A 20,416-nucleotide genomic window follows, 5' to 3' on the forward strand; every position below is an offset into this window, starting at 1 on the left:
CAGGGGAAATAAATGTTTATAAATGCGGTATCACCACATTTTATCGCTAAGATGTTAGCGTCGCTTTGCAATAATATCGGCTGAGTCTTGTGTCTGAAATAGATGGCCAGACCTCCTGATGGTCTTCCACGGGTTTTTTGGGCGGCTCTCAAGAAGGTATAATGGGTCCGAGAACGCTTTAGGCTATCAACATTCACTTTAGAGAGAAGGTGCTCCTGTAGAAACACAATATCATTTTCAAGTAGCTCACTTATCAGTAGATCCTTGTCTTTTGTACCATTAATATTAAGGGAAACAAAGCTAAACGGAGTTTGAGCATTCATTTATTAGCATTGTTGAGAGCCGATCGGAGAACTTTGCATTTCAGGCTAAAACTTACGTGTTCCATAGTGCAATTTGCACATTTTGGTGAGGCTTGGCAAGGGTTTTCCTTGGAATTCACATGAGGGCCAGAGCATCTGGAACACTTGGGATGTGCTGGTGAGCTGGGACAAGCTCCAATCAGGTAATCAGTACTTTGACAGCGAAAGCATCGACGCGGAATGGATTGAAAGGGCTTAGCGCGAAAAATTTCATATCCAATACGGATTCCCGACTCCAGAACCGCATTCAGAGCGGTTTTGTCGACAAACTCGAGGCGAAAAGTACGAGAGTCGCCGATTTGACTAGCACTAATAAGTCCTTCCACTGAGGCCTCCAAATCAGCTCTTGAATAATTATGGGGTATATCCCGGACCACAGCTAAAGGCTTTTTATCAATCACTCTGGCTCCAACGTTAGGGATGGAGCTAGTAACAGCTTCAGCAAGCGAGTCGGCTGAGCGCTTATCGCGTACCATCACAACCCAGCTTTTGCTATGTGGCTTAGATTTTAGACTTATGATTCCGTCGTGACCATCCAACGTTTCGAGCTTCTTCATGCGAAGGATAGGGTCGCTGAGCTCCGGGGGTGGGTTTCTTACAACGACAGCGTAGGATGGTTTTTTCTTATTTTGAGTAGGGGCTACAAGCTTAGACTGTCCCTCTGTAACCTTGGACGCAATATCACGCAGCTGTTCAAGGCAAGAATTCACCTTGGCACTGAGGGTACTGAAGGCATCGACAGGGATCATTGGCACTTCGCTGGGACATTTGATAACAAAGTCCGGAAGCTTTATGTTCTGGGAATCGCACTTTACAAGCGAAGAAATAATGTCCGAAGCACAGTTTAATGCAGCATTGGCTCCTACGCGCTTCGATGGGACTTCATTCGGAAAAAGATTTAAAAAAAGCAATTTACGGGTCTCACCAAGAGAAGAAGACTCGAAGAAATCGGCCATAGGTTAATATATGCTCTGTTATGATGTCTTTTGCGATTGCAGCCAGAGGATAATGACAACTGATGTCATATGTCCTAGGTTAATTTTTTAGTGCCTGGAAAAAGAAGTAAATGATTAGGGAGGATAAGGGTTATAGATAGTCCTTACTCAAGCCGCATGTGTCACTTTATGGCCCTTTCTTCCGAATTATAATATTTATGAAAAAATTTGTTTTCTAACAAAGTGGGATCAAATGATCGAATATTTACAGGAAAACCAAAAAGATAAAAAAAACGTAATAACCCGGAGATGACACATAGAAAAAAGTTTTCTGGAAGGGAATGGAAGGGTTGAGTGCTTGAAATATGTTGAATGTGCGTGGGTGTTTTTTTTTTATATATATTTGTTGTAGAAATGTTCATTTATGTGTAAATATTATTGATTATTCTTTTGTTTATTTTTCTGACATGGCCTCGTGGCTTTTTGTAAATAAATATCTATCTATCTATTAAAAAATCAATTAAGCATATCAATAACATAATCAAGTAAAGAATTAAATTATCCTACAAAAACTTATGATTTTCTACGTGATCTATACTTACTCTGAGGAATCCTATCCGCATAACGCCATTACAAGGTTCACTTCCAACCACACTGAACTACCACTTCAGTTTATTTTACATACCTAACATCTCTTATGTTAGTATTAAATGAATAAAAAAGTTTCTTCAACTGAAATTAAGGAGCAACATTAAAACCTGAAACGAACAGAAATTATTGCGTATATAAGAGAGGTTGCTCCCTAACACCTCGCCCTTTATGCTTTATGTTTTTAAGTTTTCTTTTAAACTTTTTATTGTTCTAATTAAATGAACATAGTGTTTCAGGAGTCGTTCTTAAAGAATTAGTACAGAATTAAAACTTTAGCGTAAAGAGCAAGGCATTGATGAGGAGCAATCCGCCTCTTATACGTAATAATTTCTGTTCGTTTTAGGTTTTAATGTTGCTCCTTACTTTTAGTTGAAAAAACTTTTTTTTTGAATTTCTGATCATTTTTCAAATAATGCCTGGAAATTTAGCTACACATCCCTGAAAAAATCCCTCCTCCTCGCGGATTTATTCTCTAGACAATTCAATCCTGATGATAATATACCTTTGACATTTACCCTTAACATTTCTACAAGTAAAATTGAATCGGCTAAGAGAAAGCAAGATATAAGAAGAATTTCGTATAGCAGTTCTCGCAAATTCCCCCATTTTGAAGTTTCCCCTGAAAAATTCACCCCCTGAAAACTTCCCTCCCTACGGAAAATTTTCCCCTTGGAAAATCTTGCCAATTGGAAATTTGCCCCCCCCTTACCCAAAAAATCTATGCATACTTCCCAATAACAAATACTAAATGTAAATAATGGCCACATTTTTTTAACTTAAAGACCTTTCCCCAGGGGCTCTGTGGGGTCATGGTATCTCTAAAATCTTAGTTATTCGGCCGTTCAACTATGCTGAAGAAAATGGCTATCTCAAAATTTTATCTGACGATTTTGAGGAAAAAAAGAGGCTGGGGAGGGTGCTTAGTTGCCCTCCAATATTCTTAGTCACTTAAAAAGGGATCTAGAGCTTTTAATTTCCGTTCGAATGAGAACTCTCCCGATATTCTAGCACCACTGGGTCGATAAAATCATCCCTGGAAAAAAAGAACAAAAAAAAAAAAAAATAGAACACGCATCGGTGATCTTTCTTCTGGCAATAAATACAAAATTCCACATATCAAACAGTTCGTGGTAATGAACTGTAGTAAGGAGCGATCCGGCTCAATAGTAACCAAAACTCTAAAAAATTGAATTTTGATATAAATAGCTACATCAAAAGAATCGCATTTTAATGCTGATTTTAAATATATAAGTTTTATCAAGTTTAGTCTTAGCCATCAAAAGTTACGAGCCTGAGAAAATTTGCCTTATTTAGGAAAATAGGGGGAAACACCCCCTAAAAGTCGTAGGATCTTAACGAAAATGACACCATCAGATTCAGCGTATCAGAGAACCCTACTGTAGAAGTTTCAAGCTCCTATCTACAAAAATGTGGAATTTTGCATTTTTTGCCAGAAGACAAATCACGGGTGCGTGTTTATTTGTTTGTTTTTTTTGTTTGTTTTTTTTTTTCCCAGGGGTCATCGTATCGACCAAGTGGTCCTAGAATGTCGCAAGAGGGCTCATTCTAACGGAAATGAAAAGTTCTAGTGCCCTTTTTAAGTGACCAAAAAAATTGGAGGGCATCTAGGCCCCCTCCCACGCTCATTTTTTTCCCAAAGTCAACGGATCAAAATTTTGAGATAGCCATTTCGTTTGGCATAGTCGAAAATCTTAATAACTATGTTTTTGGGGATGACTTACTCCCCCACAGTCCCTGGGGGAGGGGTTGCAAGTTACAAACTTCAACCAGTGTTTACATATAATAATGGTTATTGGGAAAGGTACAAACGTTTTCAGGGGGATTTTTTTGGTTTTGGGGGTAGGGTTGAGGGAGGGGGCTATGTGGGAGGATCTTTCCTTGGAGAAATATGCCATGGGGCAAAAAATTAAATGAAAAGGGCGCAGGATTTTCTAGCATTACTATAAAAAAAAAAACAATGAAAAAATAAACATGAAAACGTTTTTTCAAATGAAAGTAAGGAATAGCATTGAAATTTAAAACAAACAGAGATTATTACGCATATGAAGGGTTCTAAAAATACTTTAGCATAAAGAGCGAGGTATTTAGGAGGAGATAAATACCTCACTCTTTATGCTAAAATATTTTTAGTGATTTCAACTATTTATTCTACGGCCTATTTGATTCAGGGGTCATTTTTAAGAATTGGAACAAAACTTACGATTTAGTGTAAAGAGCGAGGTATTAACGAGGGTACAAACCCCCTCGTACACATACTAAAAATATAAGAATATAAAAGTTTGTTACGTAAGTTAATTCTTAAGTTACGTATATTTTTTACTAATAAAAACGTTCGTTGAATATTAAAAGTTCTAGTAGCCTTTTTAAGTAACCGAAAAATTGGAGGGCAGCTAGGCCTCCTTCCCCACCCCTTATTTCTCAAAATCGTCTGATCAAAACTAAGAGAAAGCCATTTAGCCAAAAAAAATTAATATACTAATTTCATTTCAATAATTTATGTGCGGAGAGCCAAAATCAAACATGCATTAATTCAAAAACGTTCAGAAATTAAATAAAAAAAACTAGTTTTTTTAACTGAAAGTAAGGAGCGACATTAAAACTTAAAACGAACAGAAATTACTCCGTATATGAAATGGGTTGTCCCCTCCGCAGTCCCACGCTCTTTACGCTAAAGTTTTTAGTTGTTTTAAAAAGTAGAATTGTGGCAAAGAGTCAAACTTTAGCGTAAAGAGCGTGGGACTGCGGAGGGGACAACCCATTTCATATACGGAGTAATTTCTGTTCGTTTTAAGTTTTAATGTCGCTCCTTACTTTCAGTTAAAAATAATAGTTTTTTTCATTTAATTTGCACATAGGAGCTTGGAACCTCTACAGTAGGATTCTCTGATACGCTGAATCTGATTGTGTGATTTTCAGTAAGATTATATGACTTTCAGGGGTTATTCCTCCCCTTTTTCGAAAGTCTATTCAAATTTTACCAGGCTCGTAACCTTTGATGGGTAAGACTGGACCTAATCCGATAAAAAAAAAACCGATTCTTTTGATATCTATTGGCATCAAAATTCCCATTTTTTAGAGTTTCGGTTGCTATTGAGCAGGGTAGTTACAGTTCGTTATCACGAACTATTTGACTTAGACCTCGAAATCACGAACTGTTTAGACTTCACGAACTGTTTGACCCAGACCTCACGAACTGTTTGGCCCCTCGAAAACAAGGACCTTCCAAAAATGAATGGTGCCTTGTGATTTAACAACAAAAGATTAAGTTATATGTAGACCACATGCTTTCTTCTTAAAGTTGTCATTATTTCAGGGCTCGTCCCAAATTTGAGTGAGTGTGGACCAAATTGGCGCATGAACAAGACACTATCTTAGCATTTAAGATTTTCTTTAAAAGCAAAATAAAAAAATCATCAGTGTGTGTTGGGTAGGATATTTGGAGGAGGGCAGAATATCAAAACAACAAAACAGGTGGTCTATTGAATAGAAATTGAAAATACTGGCAAATTACAGAAATCACGAAGATTCAGGGGCATGCCGCTAGGCTACCTCCTTCCCATTGTGCACGGGCTTAAAGCCAGTCTATTAAGTTTTTATTTAGGCGCTGCAACTTATGTTTTTTCGTGTAATTTTTGCCAACGGAGCTATATGTTGTGAAATCACACTTGCCTTCGCGGTATTAGTCTAACATTTCCAGTTGTTTCTTATCTTGCACATGTCTGCTGCCACGTGTAGAGTTGGACGATAATTAGATAATTAGAACTTAGAGAATGTATTCCATTTAAGCATCAAAATCTCTCTTCTAAAAGAACACCTAATCCATTGGGACTAACAAGGGAGGACAGATCGATTATTTGACACTTCTTTCCCCTTTTCTTAGAAGAAAAACATGCAGAACGGTGCAAAATCTGTATTTTGAAAAGAGAAATCAATTTTCATGGTAAAAAGAGTTTCCGAACTTTTACTCCCATTCCTTCGAGTGTTTTTACGGGCTCACATAATGAATCACCCATAAGGTTTCAGTTGTGTTTTCAATGATAATGAAACCGAAAAGAAGGATTTTACAGTGCATTAAACTTGCATTAAATTGCATTAATTGCATTAAATTGGATTAAATTTGGCATATATTTCCCCAAAAACTTCAAACTAGCGTTAATTTTTTTCTAGAAATTAAATTGTATTATTACTTCATCAGAAAATGTCTTAAACCTGATGTATTTTAAATTAAAGAAAAGTATAAAATTTCTTTAACCTGTAGTAGGACATATCTACTTGGCAAAATACGGCCTGGGGTTCGATCCAAGCTGCAGCAGGGCCAATAAAAAAGGCATAGGTTACATTTTTTCCTACAGTTTAAAGTTTAGTTAAGTTCTATTTATATATCTTAATTAAATAAAAAATTTCAACTAAAAATAAGGAGCAACAATAAAAATTAAAACGAACAGAAGTTATTACGTATGCGGGGAGGGGGGCTCTCTTCTACTCAGTACCTCGCTCTTTACGCTAAAGTTTAACTTTAACTTCCAATTATTTTAGAGTAGCTATTAATTTTTTTCAAGTTCTAAAAAAAAATGCGTAAAGAGTGAGACTCTTAGGAGGAAGAAACCCCCTCATATGCGTAATAATTTATAATGTTTTTAAGTTTTAATGTTGCTCCTTACTTTCAGTTGAAAAAATCCTATTCTTTATTTAGTTTCTGACCGTCAGAGCCCGGAAATCCGGCTCCCCCTCCATAGGGAGTTCCCTTCCACCGAGAAAATTCCTCAATTTAAAGATCATCCCACATAATCCCCCGCCCCAAAAAATATCTGCATACTTCCCGATAACCAATTCAAAATGCAAGCAATGGTCAAAGCTCATAGCTTGCAGCCCTTTCCTGGGGATTGTGGGGGTCAAGTCAACCTCAAAGAAATGGTTACTAGATCTTTAGGCTATTTTAAACGAAATAGTTATCCCAAAATTTTGATAAGGAGACTCTGGGGAAAAAGGGGGCGTGGGAGGAGGGCTAGGTACCCTACAATATTTTTGGCAACTTATAAAATACACTAGAGCTTTACATTTTCGGGCAAATGAGCCCTCCCTTGGCCATCTAGAGTTAGTGGTTTGATACGATCAACCCTGGGAAAAACAAACAAAAATAAAAAAACAAATAAACACACACCCGTGATTATTCTTCTAGCAAAAAACGCAAAATTCCACATTTTGTATATAGGAGCCTTGAAACCCCTGCAATAACACTCTTATGTGCTGAATCTGACGGTGTTATTTTCATTAGGATCGCTTGATGTTCTGGGGGAGTTCACCCCTTTTTTGAAAAATAAGCAAATTTTCTTGGGCTCGCAACTTTTAATGGGTAACATTAAACTCAATAAATTTTGCACTTTTTAAATAAGCCTCAAGATTCGATTATTTTGATGTATCTTTTGTTATCAAGATTCTGTTTCTCAGAGTTTCGGCTACTATTGAGCCGCATCACTCCTTGCTTACAGTTTGTTACCACAAACTGTTTGATAGTTCTGTGACGTTGATGGTTTATTGTTAGTTTTCTAGTAGCATAGGGATGGATTTTGGGATAGCTTTTAATTTAAAACAACATCAATTTATTCAAAAAACACATTATCTCTCCATCTTGAAATGCTCTTCTAAGCTAAATTGCCGTAATCTTTTTTTTTTGTAACTTAGAAGGTAAAACCATCGAAGAGTGAATCAGTCTGATTTTTTTCAGAGTCTGAATTAATCGCAAAAAAAGGAGGCATACCTCACTTCAGACGAGTACATAAAAGTATAAATAATCTATTCAAGCCTTCCACTTGGCAAATATTTTGCAGTTGCCCTTGCCTTACCTTTGAACTAGTGTATTAAAAATAACCAACAGGACAAAAATTACTTGGACTAGTAGTTGAAAATTACTTATATATTGCAAATGTATGCACACATACAAATGATAAGATGGTCACGATTAGGACTGCGAAGTATCTGCGATGCATAACATTGCATACTTGTATGTTGGAGTATACTCAAAATTCCTTTTCTTAGGTCGATTTCAATTTAGGTCGATTTCAATTTAGGTCGATTTCAATTTGAAGAAGTAGGGTGTAGCTAAGTTAGTGCTATAGTTTAAATACCACAGTTTGATTGAAAAGAACGCGTTTGCATACAATTTCCCTTTTTTATTAGAATTTTTTTAGAAAGCTTTCCTTCTTATGCAGCATTTTTTAATTATCTTTTTATTCAGTCCACTTTAATGGATGAATAAAAATACACTTTTCTTTTCTTGTGGCGTTTGCAAACATAACAAAACAAGAAACACGAGAAAATAATCCAGCGAGTCTTTCTTATTTTCCAGCTGCTTTTAGAGACAGCCTTGTCCTTTTACGAGCTAATAAACTTAGAAATAGAAACTCGAGTCTCTGTTTCCCTCTGATTGCCACGCAGCAGATTCTTTTTTAATGGATAGGCTTTTCTTCTAAGTTTCAAAAGATAGTGGCATAGACAATTTAATTAACAGCTGTTCTTGCGGGAAGGAAAGCTTTTCCTGGAAGAATATGGAAAAAGTCTATATAAGCATGAGAAAGCGGGTGGGAATGTAAATACAAAAACACTTGAAAAGCAGTAAAATCGAGGAAAGCTTCTACTAAGAAACTTGGTCTTCGTGTAAAGATGAAGGTTCTCTACATCGAAGTAATGATGAAATGCTTACAAAACGGATTCTTTTCCCTTTTAGAAAGATGGCCCAAGAAAGAAAGCTAGCTTTCAGTCCTGACAACTCGTCAATTTCGGGACCATCCAAATCATAAGGTCTTTCTAAACTACAGCTTAAACAAAATTAGTACATATACCAAATCTGAGTTTTTGACTTTTCTGCTCTCGAAAATTATAAATCAAATGATGTTGTTAAAAGGAAAACTTTTCAGAAAAGGACCAGAAAACTACCGGAATAAAAAAAGGAAACATTTCCTTTTTAAACTAACAGTGGTGTTAAGTTATAGCACTACCTCCTAATTTACCTAAGCACTACCTCCTCAAGGTAAGGTTGGCTGTTCTTAGAAATAGAGTTTTGAGTGTATTCCTTAACATTAAGTAGGTAATACTTGGTATTATACCCCTCGAAAACAAGGACCTTCCAAAAATGAATGGTGCCTTGTGATTTAACAACAAAAGATTAAGTTATATGTAGACCACATGCTTTCTTCTTAAAGTTGTCATTATTTCAGGGCTCGTCCCAAATTTGAGTGAGTGTGGACCAAATTGGCGCATGAACAAGACACTATCTTAGCATTTAAGATTTTCTTTAAAAGCAAAATAAAAAAATCATCAGTGTGTGTTGGGTAGGATATTTGGAGGAGGGCAGAATATCAAAACAACAAAACAGGTGGTCTATTGAATAGAAATTGAAAATACTGGTAAATTACAGAAATCACGAAGATTCAGGGGCATGCCGCTAGGCTACCTCCTTCCCATTGTGCACGGGCTTAAAGCCAGTCTATTAAGTTTTTATTTAGGCGCTGCAACTTATGTTTTTTCGTGTAATTTTTGCCAACGGAGCTATATGTTGTGAAATCACACTTGCCTTCGCGGTATTAATCTAACATTTCCAGTTGTTTCTTATCTTGCACATGTCTGCTGCCACGTGTAGAGTTGGACGATAATTAATATAGACCAGAAACTAATGGCATTTCCATCCCAGAATTGACCTTAATGATGCTTCTTGGAAACAGTAATTTATTGAAATCTAAAAATCTTTTAGTCTAGAGTATGTACATATTTTATTATAAAATTTTATCATAGACGTATATGGGCTATCGACATGACTGTCGATAGCCATGAGCTCGCCTGCTGCAAAACACCTCCCCTACCCAAGCCCTCTTTACAAACTAAACAAATAAAAAAACCACAACATAAAAAATAATAAAAAAAACAATATTTTTCGCCCATATTAATTATTTCTTCGTTCTGAGGAAAGTACAGTTCAACGAGAGGCTTGCGTTCCATCTCCATTTACATGGATCATTTTGATGATGGGATCTGTACTAAGGAACTCGGCAGCGGCTATGGGAACACATGGAACCAAATGGTAAAGTAAAACTCCCTTAGACTTAGATTATACTTACGAGTTGAGTGTCTTAGATGAGAATATTAGGAAAATGAATAAGATTTTGAGTGTTCAGGGTGCACGAATAAGCTTGAAAATTAATGTTAAAAAATTGAAGTTGTTTATACTAGGAATAAAAAAAGTGAAGAGGTGATGTTGGATAATGAGAAGATCAATCAAGTGTATAGGTCTACTTACGTAGGGGATATTATTAGTAAAGATGATTGTGGCGTTTTTTCACAATAAATTTCTTTTTTTGAAGAACAGGATGATACAACTGGAAACCCAAATTGGAATCTTGGAAGCTACAGTGATGGCAGTGGTCAAGTATGGTTCTGAAACGTCGGCGCTTCGAAAGACGGAAGAGGATTTATTAGATGTTTTCCAGAGGAATTTTTTACGAATCCTTTTGAGTACCCGACTGACTGACTGTATCTCAAACAGTAAGCTCTTCAAAAATAATATTCATTCCAGCTTTCTAGGGCTATAATGAGAGAAAGATCGAGAAGGCTAGGACACGGTTTGTGGGCGAAGGACGACAGTTTGCCAAAGATTGTCCTTTACAGTTATCCATCTAAGGCCGAACAAAAACCAGGTCGTCCCCGAATGCGGTGGAAAAAGGTCATAAGAAAGGATTTAAAGGAAACTTGAATTTGGAAGGATGTAAAGAGGGAAACTTTGAATAGACTGGGATGGAAGGGCGTAAGCAGTTGTGTTCACTTCAGATGGGGCGGTGATACAATGAGACGGTGGTACCATATTATTATTAAAGTAGATTACAGACGTATTATCATTATTATTATTGTTATTAGTAAAGACATATTAATATTAAAGAACTATAATTATCAAATTATACAATTAAAATAATCAAAATTATAGGTCTATGAGTAGTAGTAGTAATTAACGAAACATAAGTGAAAACAATAATGTAAACCAGCAAAATGGTCAAAATCCTATGTTTAGTACACACGGCAAACTGTAACTCGCGAGCTGGATGTGGCTCTTTGAAATAATGAATGCAGCTCTCGAAAAGAAATACAAATTAATGGAAATAAAAGTTGTTTTCATCAAAATGAAAATAAAGGAAATGTAATTAAAATTTGTATGCTATTCATATCTAACTGTACATGATAATGTATTGAGAAAGAAAAAAATGAAATTTATAACTAAAAAATTGATCGAAAAAATAAAAACACTATCCAGAATCAAATGATAATGAATGGGGGAAAAGTTCTGCTTTTTAAATGCAATTTAATTCCAAAAATCTTTAATCACTTTCTCGATCTGAAAAACAGACTCTCTAAAATTGGTTAGAGAAAATTGAGTCAATGCAACATTAGATTTGAAGAATTATTAATAGACTTTCACTTGCAATTTGATACCATTTGCTATTCCATGTGGTTGATAATAGTCGCGGTCATTTAACAAAATATAAATATATGTACTTATTTAACTGATAACAACTGATGTTTCTGATATTTTATTTTTATGTTGGCTTTTTTAACGGGAGTTTATTGTAATGCAGTCCGACTTTCAGTGAAGCTTGGTCATCACTAGGTTATGGTTTAGGGCCATATCCAGGCATGAGGAGACTGAGTTGTATTTAAACAGAAAGTAATGAAGTAGGAGTTTATTATTTAACGGGAGTTTATTGTAATGCAGTCCGACTTTCAGTGAAGCTTGGTCATCACTAGGTTACGGTTTAGGGCCATATCCAGGCATGAGGAGACTGGGTTGTATTTAAACAGAAAGTAATGAAGTAGGAACTTTGTCATTATTTTAGTTCAGAAAAGAGGATAAAAAGCACTTTTTTCAAAAAAAAAAACAAAAAAGGACGCAAAACAACAAAATTGGTAAACTTTTCGTCTGATGTAGGGCTATATCTGCTTATTTTTGGGAGGGGGCTAGGATATGATTAAACTGAAGGTGAAATTCACCTTCTAAACTGGCTGAGGCAGCAGTGCAGTTTATCCTCTTTTCCAAACCAAGCACTATATTAACAAATTCTTATTGAACTGAATTTTAAATATTTTATATCTTTTGGATTTTCAGAGTCCCTTCCAGTTTAACTGCTTCCTAAACCCCCTCCCCTAATACCTAAATGTAGCCCTATGCTGTACAAAAAAGTTTATTTAACTTCTTGGTTGGTGTTATTTTTTTCAAATTCTTAATATATTTTGTAATCACAATTTGAAAAAAAATAAAATAAAAAGAATTATTGAACTTCCACGTAGCTAAGGACGAAATCCAACGTTAGGTGGAAAGAATGGCTGGGTTCAGTTATTTAGTTATGTGACCTAGGGTCATATTCAATCATAAGGGAAGAGGGCTGGGATACCTCTACCGTGATGACTGAATTTATGGTCAAGGACCATATAGAAGAATTAGGGGAAAAGAGGGACTGGGATACAGTTAACCTGCACAAAACAAAAGAAACTTCAGCATGCAGACGAATGGTGTTTTGCTTAGTACAGATGTTGATCTCCCAACACTCTGTCTTCGACTGGAGTGCTATGCATGACTGGTGCCAAATCGTTCGGCTCCTCCCGTGGTTTATCCTAGATTCTTCTGGCTTGTATTGCAGGGAAACGCCACTAACCCTTGCCCCGATTCAAAAATTAGTACCACCAAGACTTGAATCAGCGACCCAGGCACGAGTCTGAAAATTTAGAAAATAATTTCCGGAATGTAATGAAACAAAAACAAAAAATTGATATTATGTTATTCAGTCCAGAACAGGTGGATAAACTGCTTTGTTACCAAATAAAAGTATTGAATTTTGAAATTTTTATAAAAAGGAATTTACAGGAAGTACTATGACAAATAGCAACAAGTTAAAAGCGTACGTATTTAATGTAATTCCAGCATCTCCCAGGGAGGGTTAAATTTGTAATCAACTAGGCATGTAATGAGAAGTAATTAAAAAAAAAAATGAACATCAATGAAGCTCTTGGAATATCAGTTACTTCTATTATATACAACTATACAAGATAGGCATGGGATACTTGTAAAATAGTATTTGAATTAGGATGGAAATATTATAAATGAGTTGCTCGAGATTTTGAAGAGGGGATTCCTGAAGTTAATTAAAGGAAAATCACGCTACGTTTCTGTGCAAATAACACAATTCGCTTCACATCTGAAAGCCTTTATCAAAGGAGAGATCAGGGGAAAATACAAAAATCAACTTGGATAAATTAAAACGCACATAAAAAGATTAAAAAACAGTTGTTATTATTATTCGAAATGTTAATTGGCGTAATAAAACACAAGGCAGTATGATTACTATGTATTATTTTGCATATCTGAGTTATCTTCTGATATAAGATTTTAGCAAAATGAAACATCCTTTATATTTTAAAATCTCACGTATAGCCTAGTAAAATTGAGTAAAATCAGATAATGGCCAAAAGTCTTTTAATGCTCTTGTGTTTCAAAACTTGAACAATTTTCTTTTATGTATAAAAAAAATTTCTTTTTCCTTTTGCATAAAGAATTTTCCCCAATTTTTTTTTTCATTTTGACCTTTATTTACGAAGTTTATCCTTGTCTGTTATTGACCATGCAGAATTTTTTTTTATGTTCTTCATTATTTGAAGCACATAAGTCTATGACCTGCTCTTTAACTACCCAAATACATTTAATCTCTACCCCCACTCATGCCAATCAAAACTAATCATCTTATAGATAATTTCTTTAATTCCCATATTGCTACTACTGCTAAAGATTCACTGCAGCACCAAGCCACCTGAGGCGGACATATATGCACGCGCTCCTCCTCTACCCCAATCTATTCAAAGCTTCACGCTTTATCCCCTCTCACGAAGGCCCTTTTTGATTCCTTGGATCAAATTAGAATATAAAATAACATTTCTTGTGGAAATTTTTTGTGTTGGCAGAACACAACAAAATTTAGAAGATGAGCTATAACAGAACATAAAACGAATAGATCATACCCAAAACGTAATAAAATAAAAAAAAAGTTTTTTTCTCCGTGCGATTCCTGGAAGATAAGGGCCGTTTAATTAGACTCAGAAGTTTTTTAAAAGTACTGGACAACTTCAGCGTAAAGAACTGGATATTGAGGAGGGGGAAACACCCTCATACATGGAATGATTTCTGCTGGTTTTAAGTTTAAATGTTACTCCTTACTTTCAGTAGAAAAACCTTGAGTTTTTATATTTGATTTCTGATCATTTTTCAAACTATCACAGGAAATCCGCCTCCCCGTCCATGGAAAATCCTCCCCATAAAAATTTCTACATGGAAAGCTCCTTCCACGTAAAATCTTTCCCCCCTGGAAATTACCCCGGACAATTTCATCCTTGCTGCGAATTTCCCTCCTCCAAAAAATTTCTTGCGGATGGTTCTGTCTGAAAAAGTTCATATAGAAGGAGTTGCCCTAGAAATTTCGGAAGGAGCTCGTTCGATTGGAAACTGAAAGTTCTAGTGCGCTTTTTAAGAGTCAAAAATGATTTGAGAGCAACCAGCACCTGCCTACCAACCTTTTCCCCCAAAGAAATCCGCTCAAAATTTCTGTATAGCCATCTTGTTCAGCATAGTTGAAAAGTCCTGTAACCATGCCTCTAAGGAAGACACCCCCACCCCAAAGCTTTTGGGGCAGGGGCTGTCGCTCATTGGGGCATTTTGGGGCAACTTATACATTAGCTCATTGTTTCCTTGTAATGTTTGTTATTGGGGAAGGGGAGGCGGCATATTGGACCTTTTGTGTCAAAAGAGGGCAAAGGTATTCAGGTGAAGCTTTCAGGGATTGTTGAGAGGAGTGTTGAACTAAATCAAAATATACTATGGGTAGGCCGTTTGTCAAAAGGGCGTATCTCAGGAATGACTCAGGGTATTAAGTTGGAACTTTCAGGGAGTGATGTTACTACCTACCACCACTGCTACTACTGCTAGTACAACTACTATTTCTATTGCGACTACTACTAATGTTCATACCACTTGTCGTACATCAGCAATTTTTTAGGAACCGCTTAGCGTATTAAGTTGAAACTCCAGGAAATGATGGTGTGATTTTCAACTGACGAAAGGGCAATATGCATACTACTTCTACTACTGTGTTACTTACTTTTTACTTTTACATTACTTACTACTACTACTGATGTTACTGCTACTACTCCTACTACAACCATTATGACTCCTACTTCTGTTAAGACTAAGGATATGAAGGCGAAAATCTCAGGGAACAAAACTAAATAAAAATCGGGTCAGAGCTCCCCCCCCCCAAAAAACCGAGTTTTTTCTTAGTGAAAGTTGTGTGTTGAAATTCAAAATGTCTAAGGACGCTGAAGTTACTTACTATCCACACTACTACTACTACTACTACTGCTACTACTACTATTAGTAACTTGGTTAGCAAAACCAAGCCACCTGAGGCCATCATAGCTACGCACGCTCCTCCTCCATCCTAATCTATTCAAAGCATTCCTCTTTACATCCTCCTAAGAAGTTCCTGTATCCCTTAAATCTTTCCTCGCGATATCCTGACTCCCCGTCCGGGGACCACTTACTTTTCGTTTGGCCTCAGACGGTTGGCCGGCAAGGGCAATCTTCGGCAATTTGCCATCCTTAATCCGTAGAACCTGCCCTAGCCATCTCATCCTTTCTCTCATTATAGTCCTAGAAAGCGGGACTGAACCACATTTTCTGTACAGCTTACTGTTTGAGCCACGGTCAGTCACTCGGGTACCCAAAACAATCCGTAGGCAATTCCTCTGGAAAACATCTAGCAGACCTTAATCGGTTTTCTGAGCGTCCACGCTTCAGAAATTTTCTTGATCACTGCCATTACTGTAGCTTCCAATATTCTAATCTTGGTTCCCAGACTTATCCTCCTATTCTTCCAGATTTTTTTCTACCGTGAAAAAACACCCTGGGCCTTGGCTATTCTACTTTTAGCATCTTCATTGCAGACACCGTCCTTACTAATTAGTAAAAATAAAAAACAAGTTTTTTCATCTGAAAGTAAGGAGCAACATTAAAACTTAAAACGAACTGAAATTATTACGTATATGAGGGGGTTCGCCCCCTAGTCAATACCTCGCTCTTTACGCTAAAATTATAATTTTGTTCCGATTCTTTAAGATTGACCCCTGAATCACAAAGGCCGTTTAATTAAAATAGATAGCTCTTTTGAAAGTACTAAAAAAGCTTTAGCGTGAAGAGTGAGGCATTGACTAGGGGGCGAACCCCCTCATACATGTAATAATTTCTGTTCGTTTTAATTTCTGATCTGTTTTTAATAATGCTGGGAAATGCGGCGCCCCTTGATTGAAATGACCCTTCACCCTTGAAAATATCCTTCTTGGAAAGATCCTCCCACGTAATCCCCTCCCACCGACCCCTACCACGAAAAATCCCTCCTGAAAACGTCTGTATGCTTCCCAATAACGAATACTATATGTAAACAATGGGCAAAGCTCATAACTTGCAGCCCTTCCCCCTGGATAGTGGGAGATCAAGTCATCTTCAAAGACATAGCTATTGAATTTTCGACCATGCTGAACAAAATGGCTATCTCATAATTTTGATCGGGTGAATGGGGGAAAAATTGAGCGAGGGACGGGGCCTAGTTTCCCTCCAGCTTCTTGGTCACTTAAAAAGGGCATTAGAACTTTTAATTTCCGTTCAAATGAGCCCTCCCGTGATATTCTAGGACCACTGGATCGATACGATCACTCCTGGAAAAAAAAACAAAAAAAACAACAAATAAGCACGCATCCGTGATCTTTCTTTTGGCAAAAAAATACAAAATTCCACATTTTTGCAGATAGGAGCTTGAAACCTCTACAGTAGGGTTTCCTGATATGCTGAGATTCTATCACTTTCAGGGGGTGATTCCGCCTTTTTTCGAAAATAAAGCAAACTTATTTAGGCTTGTAACTCTTTATAGGTAAGATTAAACTTGATGAAACTTATATATCTGAAATTGGCATAAAAATCCACTTCTTTTGATGTATCTATTGGTATCAAAATTCGGTTTTTTAGAGTTTCGGTTACTATTGAGCAGGTTCGCTCCTTACTTACAGTTCGTTACCACGAACTGTTTGATGCTACCTAGGTAGGTGAAGCTGTCTACTTGATCGGTCTTCTCGCTATCAAGCATTATTTCTTCACTTTCACTTATTCCTAGTCTTAACGACTTGGTCTTCTTAACAATAATTTAGAATCTATTCCTGCATTGTGAACTCGCAAATGAGGACATTCATAACTGCATGTTTTTTTTTTCTCAGGGACGATCAAATCCAATCAGCGGTCGTAAGCTAATGAAAAAATTCCTCGCTCGAGTGAAAAATCATAGACCCCTATCCTGAGATTTTGTACCGCAAAACAATGATGTGGCCAGAGCAGGGCCGAAATGTCATTTTATACAATTTTTGAGAAAGCCAGTCGAATTGGAACTACGGAAAGACATTTATATAGCATCACAATCACAGAAAACTTGCAGGTGAGCAGTTTAAAATTTGCCCCTAAATATACAAGTAGTTTATAAATTTCAATGGTTATCATAATTTTTTTTTTTAATAAAAGTAACGGTTATAGAGTATTGCATATTTGTGCAAAAGCCATTAGTGGTTAGGGCGGAGGATTTGATTTATGCAGTGGGGGTATTCATCTAATGCCTCAAAAGTACATTTCTTGGCCTATGAGCCCTTTTTCTCGATGTCTTCTTACGCAAGTGTTGTACTTTTGTTGAAAGAGGGGAGGGGTTTAAGGGGCTAATAGCCCCCTCAAGCGTGACTTAATTTTGGTGGTAAAAAGAGAAACTGATTACATAAGGAAACAGGTTTAAATTGAAAATAACATTTTAAATGAACAGAAATTTTGCAAATGAGGGTGTCCCATCCCTCCTCCACCCATCATTCTTCACACTTTTGCTTCCCCAATATTTCCAGATCGAATGCTTAAACGCAAAGGCAGTTGGATGAACGGTTTTTTTTTCTTCACAATGCCTCAAGAATGGAGGGCGTGTTGTTGCATATTTGTCCTCCGCCATGGAAGTTTTATTTGAAATGTTTTGGAAGACAATCGGTGGATGGAAGAATTGAGTGTTTGTCAAACTAATTTAAGGCCGAGTCTTCATAATGACTTTATCAGGCGAAGTCGCCCGTGCTTTTTGACTTTCTGGTAGCTCTGATCTCCATTGGTGCTTTTTAAGTCTGAAAAGACAATTTCGGCATGTTTGAAGTGGCTTTAGCCAATAACTCTGGGTTCACACACATGTTTACACAGGAGCAACAATCGCCCATCACCGCAATTTAGTTGCCAGTTTGAGCAATTTTAGTTGTCACATTGAGCAAAAATTCGACTTTAATCAGGCGACAATACAATTTTTATAGCAATTTTCTGCGCGTAACAGCAACATAATGGAAAATACTGATAATATTATTGAGAAGCTGATAATGGCTGTTTAGTTTAATTCTATAATATATGAAAAGAAAGCAAAAGGTCACAAAAACTCAGTGCTGCTGCTAAAAGCATGGAAGCAGGTATCCAGAACAACAGGATTATCAGATCAAGAATAAATGTTAGCAATGACTTCGTCTAGCGATTATCATAAATCCAAATCATTGATCACTAAATAATGTGACCATCTTCCAATTTGTGATAACCAAAGAAAATCTGTGGACCCCACTACCATGATTATCACAAGAAAACTTGAAATCGTGGGAGACATGACTAGGAAAGCTTACCGAATTCCTCTTTGTCTTTCTCCTCCTTGCAACAAGAGATAGAAACAGAACATCTTCTCGATTCATTCTTCTCACGTGCTTTAATTTTAAATTTTTTTGCGGATAAAAATTGACCAATGCAAACTGTGTGACCAACAAGGGAACGAAAATTGTCAATTGCCGCGACTGACGAAAACTGCCTATCGCAGCATTTGAAACTCAAATTCCATTAGCTGAAAGCCCGGCTTATTTAGCATGAAAAAGGCACAGTGAAGACATGTTGTAAATAGCAGCTAATTGGGTTAGTTCCCTCGAAAACAGAACAAAGCCTCTTTGTTTCGAATTTTGAGGTCACTTTTTAGTGCCCTTTAAAAAGCTTTTTTCATTATTCAACAAGTAAAAAGAAGTTATCTGAAAAGGAACTGAGATTTAAAATTTTTCACAAATTTGTTCTTACTTCTTAGGAAATGGGAGTTTTCTAACATGTACCACTCTGTGCATATCTTTGACACTTCATGTCATATCATTTTGTGCCTACGGAAAAAAAAAAAACTCTTTAAGCCTGACTTTACGCAATCTACCACTTATGCAACTTGTAACGGCTTTACCAAATGCATCACTAAACATGTGATTTTTTCATAGTTATGTAACTTACCAAATGTTTGAATTCAGTATGAAGTATAAATTCATCGACCATGGCCAAGGGGGAGGGGGGTAGAAATAGTCAGAAATATTAGAAACCACTTAATTATATCCTCAAAAGTGAGCGTCAAGCTAAGTGTTGAGAAGGGGCAGTTAATTTGCACCCTTTTTTGGCTGGCTCTAGTCTATGAAAATTGCCTTTCTATCATCACGGGGATGGGGTTGTCTATGCCATTCCCATAATAATTTTCAGTATTATTTCCTATTTTTCTCATATCGGGGCAAAAAGTAAAACTTTACCGTAAACAGCGAGGTTTGTGAATGGGCAGCCCCCCCCCTCAGACGCGGAAAGGTTTCTGTTCATTTTAAGTTTTGATATTGCTCCTTACTTCCAGTTGACTTAAGTTCAAATGATTTCAGTTGTTCACTGTTATTTTCAGCTTCAATTGTACTAATTTCTGATCAGTTTTCCGTGACGTGAGGAATCTCCCCCCGGCCTCTGGGGAAAATTTTCCCTTACAATTGAGCCGTGTCGACAACCTTTATTTCTAAAACAAAACCCCTTACTTTATTTTCATATAACCTATCTAGTATATCTTCCGCATCTTTCTATTGGGCACACAATTATTAATAATAGAAAGTAAGCGATGCTTTAACCCTAATTTTAATTGGCTAAAGAGATTTGGAACTTTTGCCTCCTTTTTGCCCCATTGGCTATAGACATTTTAAAGTGCCAAGGACATCGGAACAAAAACACTTTTTGCCCCCTCACCCATCTTAGGTCCATTCATACCTGAAAACCACGATTTTGTATGATTTCATTGTTGGCTATTTCAAAATTATGAAGTTATTATGGTATTATCACATTTTTGTTCGTGTTGCCACGTTGAGCCCTGAAGATAAATAAACGAAATTAATTAGATGAATTTGACAACGCTTTTTGTCCGTAAAATTCAAAATTTTTTGGCTTACAAATACAACTAAACCTTAAACGGAAAGCAGCACCTTCTTAAGCTATTT

The sequence above is a fragment of the Artemia franciscana genome, chromosome 2, assembly GCF_032884065.1.
Source record: "Artemia franciscana chromosome 2, ASM3288406v1, whole genome shotgun sequence".
Taxonomy (NCBI): domain Eukaryota; kingdom Metazoa; phylum Arthropoda; class Branchiopoda; order Anostraca; family Artemiidae; genus Artemia; species Artemia franciscana.